General features: G+C 40.6%; 1 long non-coding RNA gene across 1 annotated transcript; it reads left to right on the forward strand.

Moving 5' to 3' along the window:
* Positions 1–3,305: 3,305 nt before the first annotated feature.
* LOC115541623 (uncharacterized) lies at positions 3,306–3,922 on the forward strand. Its single transcript, XR_003976393.1, has 3 exons — positions 3,306–3,476; positions 3,667–3,720; positions 3,809–3,922. It is a non-coding gene; the product is annotated as an uncharacterized LOC115541623 (long non-coding RNA).
* Positions 3,923–6,059: the final 2,137 nt, after the last annotated feature.

Genomic DNA, 6,059 nt, shown 5'->3' on the forward strand with positions numbered 1-6,059 from the left:
AATGCATATTTATTACACTTAATTTACACAAATTGACATCCAGAGGTGTCAAAAGTATTCACAATCATTACTCAAGTAGAATTATAGATACTAACGTTTAAAAATAAATGAAATATCAACTCAAGCTTTTTACTTAAGTAAAAGTATAAAAGTACTGGTTTGAAAACTACTTAAAGTAATGCAAGGGGGAAAAAATGCCATTAAGGACAAAAGCATAGGCCGTGCCACAGGGGCCTATTGAATTACAATCAGCTTTTTTTGCCAAGTATGCTCACACATACAAGGAATGGAATTTGGTCACTGCATTTATCCCATCTGTGAATTAGTGACACACACAGCCACTTCCCCCCCCAAAACATTTTTCTAAAGGCCATCTAATGACTAATGTTAATGTTGAAAAAATTGGGATGCACCTGTTTCAGACACATTGATACCCATTGAAAATGAATGCATATTAGTACAATGCAAATACATTAAAGAATATGTGTACTACTGAGCATTAACATGTGTTTCATGGAGTGGAAGATATGATGACTAGTGCCCTGAAAGTATTGGAATGGTGCAAAATCGTGTATTTGCGCCCCCTTGTGGCTAAATTTTCCAAAGACAATTTTCCTTTGCCAAATAACTCCCGCCCACATTAATAATTCTTGGCCATATTTTTTATATAGACTCGGGTTAGCCCCTTGATGGTTCCCTTATAGTTTGAAGAACATTCCTCGGGCCTATTAGAAGATATACAATTTCCTCGTTTATTGCGCCCCCTAATGGCAAAATATTCCGATATTTTTATTGAACGCCATTAAGGGTAGCACCGACATGTGTGTAAAATTTGGACTTGATCCGATGTCTAATTGTGGTATTTTTCTGGATTTTTGATTTTCAACGTAAAACGTAGCTAATAAACAAATATTCAAAATGCTACCGTTTCGTAATCGAAGGTCGGATCAAAAAGTGTTTGAGTTTTTCTTTTCGTGTGCGTCTGAAGATGTCGTGTGCAAAGTTTGGTGTTGATTGGTCGAGAAATGTGGGAGGAGTAGGGAAAAAACAGTTTTGCGGTTTTCGCGATTTTGCGAAAAAAAAATTCTAGACGCAAATGGGCGTGGCCTATGCCAAAAGATGCAGCAGACTCCAGTGAATATGTGCGTACAAGTTTTTGACTGTGGGAGGTTCGGTGTGGGAGTTATAGCCCCAAACGCGTATTCCTTGGTATAGCGCCACCTAGTGGCCGGCGTGTCTGGATTTTGTCGTCTGCGTAGTGTTCACGGACCTGGATCTAGTCATGCAATTCGCGTGTCCGCACCATTTACGGTTTGGGGTGTGGGCACACTTTTAGTGCTGGAATAATAATAATAATAATAATAATAATCCTTACAAAAACAATAGGGATCCAACCTGTTGGCTTGGACCCCTAACTAGAACTGCAAGCAGTTATGCAGGGGTCCAAGAAGTGTGCATTTCGCCGGCACAACGCGACAAGAAATGTGCGTTTCGCCGGCACAACGCGAAGCAAGTATTGAAAACGCTACCGTGAACAACATGTGGATATAAAGGCTTTGACTGTGGGAGCTTCGGTGTGGGAGTTATAGCCTAAAACGCGTTTTCCGAACATTGGCCAAATAGGAGATAGACAATGTCGTCGTTTTTTGGCGCCACCCTGTGGCGAAATTTTCCAAAGACAATTTTCCTTTGCCAAATAACTCCCGCCCACATTAATAATTCTTGGCCATATTTTCTATATAGACTCGGGTTTGCCCCTTGATGGTTCGCTTATAGTTTGAAGAACATTCCTCAGGCCAATTACAAGATATACAATTTCCTCGTTTATTGCGCCCCCTTAGGGCGTAATTTTCCGATATTTTTATTGAACGCCATTAAGGGTAGCACCGACATGTGTGAAAAATTTGGACTCGATCCGATGTCTAATTCTGGATTTTTTTGGATTTTGGATTTTCCACGTCTAATTTAGCTAATATACCAATATTCAAAACGCTACCCTTTCGTCATCGAAGGTCGGATCAAAAAAGTAATGCAGGAATTATTTTCGTGTAGGTCTGAAGATGCCGTTTGCAAAGTTTTGTGTCAATTGGTCGAGAAATGTGGGAGGAGTAGCGATAAAACTGTTTTGCGGTTTTCGCGATTTTGCGAAAAAAAAATTTAGACGCAAATGGGCGTGGCCTATGCCAAAAGATGCAGCAGACTCCAGTGAATATGTGGGTACAAGTTTTTGAATGTGGGAGGTTCGGTGTGGGAGTTATAGCCCCAAACGCGTATTCCTTGGTATAGCGCCACCTAGTGACCGGCGTGTCTGGATTTTGTTATCTGAGTAGCGGTGCCGGACCTGAATCTAGTCATGCTATTGGCATGTCCGCACCATTTACGGTTTGGGCTGTGGGCCCACTTTTAGCGCGGGAAGTATAATAACTAGAACTGCAAGCAGTTATGCAGGGGTCCAAGAAGTGTGCATTTCGCCGGCACAACGCGACAAGAAATGTGCGTTTCGCCGGCACAAAGCGAAGCATGTGTTCAAAACGCTACCCTGAACCTGTGGATACAAAGGATTTGACTGTGGTAGGAGTAGCGAGTAGTCAGTGTAGCGTTTTCGCGGCGAAATTTTGTAGAAGATATACAATTTCCTCGTTTATTGCGCCCCCTAATGGCGAAATTTTCCGAAATTTTTATCGAACGACATTAAGGTTAGCACCAACATGTGTGTAAAATGTGGACTGGATCCGATGTCTAATTTTTGATTTCTTTGGATTTTTGATATTCCACGTCTAATTTAGCTAATAAACCAATATTCAAAACGCTACCGTTTCGTTATCGAAGGACGGATCAAAAAAGTAATGCAGGAATTCTTTTCGTGTAGGTCTGACGATGTCGTGTGCAAAGTTTTGTGTCAATTGGTCGAGAAATGTGGGAGGAGTAGCGAAAAAACATTTTTGCGGTTTTCGCGATATAGCGAAAAATATTCCTAGACGCAAATGGGCGTGGCCTAGGCCAAAAGATGCAGCAGACTCCAGTGCATCTGTGTGTACAAGTTTTTGGACTCTGGGAGGTTCGGTGTGGGAGTTATAGCCCCAAACGCGTCTGTCCTTGGTATAGCGCCACCTAGTGGCCGGCGTGTCTGGATTTGGTTATCTGAGTAGCGGTGCCGGACCTGGATCTAGTCATGCAATTGGCGTGTCGGCACCATTTACGGTTTGGGCTGTGGTACCACTTCTAAGGCGTATAGTATAATAATAATAATCCTTACAAAAACAATAGGGATCCAACCTGTTGGCTTGGACCCCTAATTTGGTTGGAGATTTCAAGTCTTATGATTGTACCCATTAGACTATATTTACCAACTCATTTATTAACCTAGCTTACAAAATGTGCATCCCAATCCAAATGACGATTACAAATGGAATATTAACATGACTCTCATTCCTATCTAGAACTTGATGACCTCCGCTGCACGAACGCCTCCCAAGGTATGACAATACTTAATATTGATAAACGGCCATAATTATATTATGGCTATGTGATTTTATTTGGTTAGAGATCAATCCAAATACTTAATATTGATAAACGGCCATAATTATATTATGGCTATGTGATTTAATTTGGTTAGAGATCATTCCAAATTACTAATTAATAACGTTTGTCTTAATTCCTATCTAGAACTGGACAACCTGGACAGCACGACCGTATTATTACAACCTGGACAGCACGACCGTATAATTATATTATGGCTATGTGATTTAATTTGGTTAGAGATCAATCCAAAATACTAATTAATGACTTTGCTCTTTACATTTTGCAGATCTACTACCAAGCCCCTGAAAACGGAAACAGAGGACAATGTAAATGGAGTGTAAATAGAGTGATGTGTTAAGAGTGATGTGTTAAGCGTGAATAAAAAATGAAAAACATTTCATATTGTAATAAAAATGAATGCATATTTATTACACTTAATTTACACAAATTGACATCCAGAGGTGTCAAAAGTATTCACAATCATTACTCAAGTAGAATTATAGATACTAACGTTTAAAAATAAATGAAATATCAACTCAAGCTTTTTACTTAAGTAAAAGTATAAAAGTACTGGTTTGAAAACTACTTAAAGTAATGCAAGGGGGAAAAAATGCCATTAAGGACAAAAGCATAGGCCGTGCCACAGGGGCCTATTGAATTACAATCAGCTTTTTTTGCCAAGTATGCTCACACATACAAGGAATGGAATTTGGTCACTGCATTTATCCCATCTGTGAATTAGTGACACACACAGCCACTTCCCCCCCCAAAACATTTTTCTAAAGGCCATCTAATGACTAATGTTAATGTTGAAAAAATTGGGATGCACCTGTTTCAGACACATTGATACCCATTGAAAATGAATGCATATTAGTACAATGCAAATACATTAAAGAATATGTGTACTACTGAGCATTAACATGTGTTTCATGGAGTGGAAGATATGATGACTAGTGCCCTGAAAGTATTGGAATGGTGCAAAATCGTGTATTTGCGCCCCCTTGTGGCTAAATTTTCCAAAGACAATTTTCCTTTGCCAAATAACTCCCGCCCACATTAATAATTCTTGGCCATATTTTTTATATAGACTCGGGTTAGCCCCTTGATGGTTCCCTTATAGTTTGAAGAACATTCCTCGGGCCTATTAGAAGATATACAATTTCCTCGTTTATTGCGCCCCCTAATGGCAAAATATTCCGATATTTTTATTGAACGCCATTAAGGGTAGCACCGACATGTGTGTAAAATTTGGACTTGATCCGATGTCTAATTGTGGTATTTTTCTGGATTTTTGATTTTCAACGTAAAACGTAGCTAATAAACAAATATTCAAAATGCTACCGTTTCGTAATCGAAGGTCGGATCAAAAAGTGTTTGAGGTTTTCTTTTCGTGTGCGTCTGAAGATGTCGTGTGCAAAGTTTGGTGTTGATTGGTCGAGAAATGTGGGAGGAGTAGGTAAAAAACAGTTTTGCGGTTTTCGCGATTTTGCGAAAAAAAATTCTAGACGCAAATGGGCGTGGCCTATGCCAAAAGATGCAGCAGACTCCAGTGAATATGTGCGTACAAGTTTTTGACTGTGGGAGGTTCGGTGTGGGAGTTATAGCCCCAAACGCGTATTCCTTGGTATAGCGCCACCTAGTGGCCGGCGTGTCTGGATTTTGTCGTCTGCGTAGTGTTCACGGACCTGGATCTAGTCATGCAATTCGCGTGTCCGCACCATTTACGGTTTGGGGTGTGGGCACACTTTTAGTGCTGGAATAATAATAATAATAATAATAATAATCCTTACAAAAACAATAGGGATCCAACCTGTTGGCTTGGACCCCTAACTAGAACTGCAAGCAGTTATGCAGGGGTCCAAGAAGTGTGCATTTCGCCGGCACAACGCGACAAGAAATGTGCGTTTCGCCGGCACAAAGCGAAGCATGTGTTCAAAACGCTACCCTGAACCTGTGGATACAAAGGATTTGACTGTGGTAGGAGTAGCGAGTAGTCAGTGTAGCGTTTTCGCGGCGAAATTTTGTAGAAGATATACAATTTCCTCGTTTATTGCGCCCCCTAATGGCGAAATTTTCCGAAATTTTTATCGAACGACATTAAGGTTAGCACCAACATGTGTGTAAAATGTGGACTGGATCCGATGTCTAATTTTTGATTTCTTTGGATTTTTGATATTCCACGTCTAATTTAGCTAATAAACCAATATTCAAAACGCTACCGTTTCGTTATCGAAGGACGGATCAAAAAAGTAATGCAGGAATTCTTTTCGTGTAGGTCTGACGATGTCGTGTGCAAAGTTTTGTGTCAATTGGTCGAGAAATGTGGGAGGAGTAGCGAAAAAACATTTTTGCGGTTTTCGCGATATAGCGAAAAATATTCCTAGACGCAAATGGGCGTGGCCTAGGCCAAAAGATGCAGCAGACTCCAGTGCATCTGTGTGTACAAGTTTTTGGACTCTGGGAGGTTCGGTGTGGGAGTTATAGCCCCAAACGCGTCTGTCCTTGGTATAGCGCCACCTAGTGGCCGGCGTGTCTGG

The sequence above is a fragment of the Gadus morhua genome, chromosome 4, assembly GCF_902167405.1.
Source record: "Gadus morhua chromosome 4, gadMor3.0, whole genome shotgun sequence".
NCBI lineage: Eukaryota > Metazoa > Chordata > Actinopteri > Gadiformes > Gadidae > Gadus > Gadus morhua.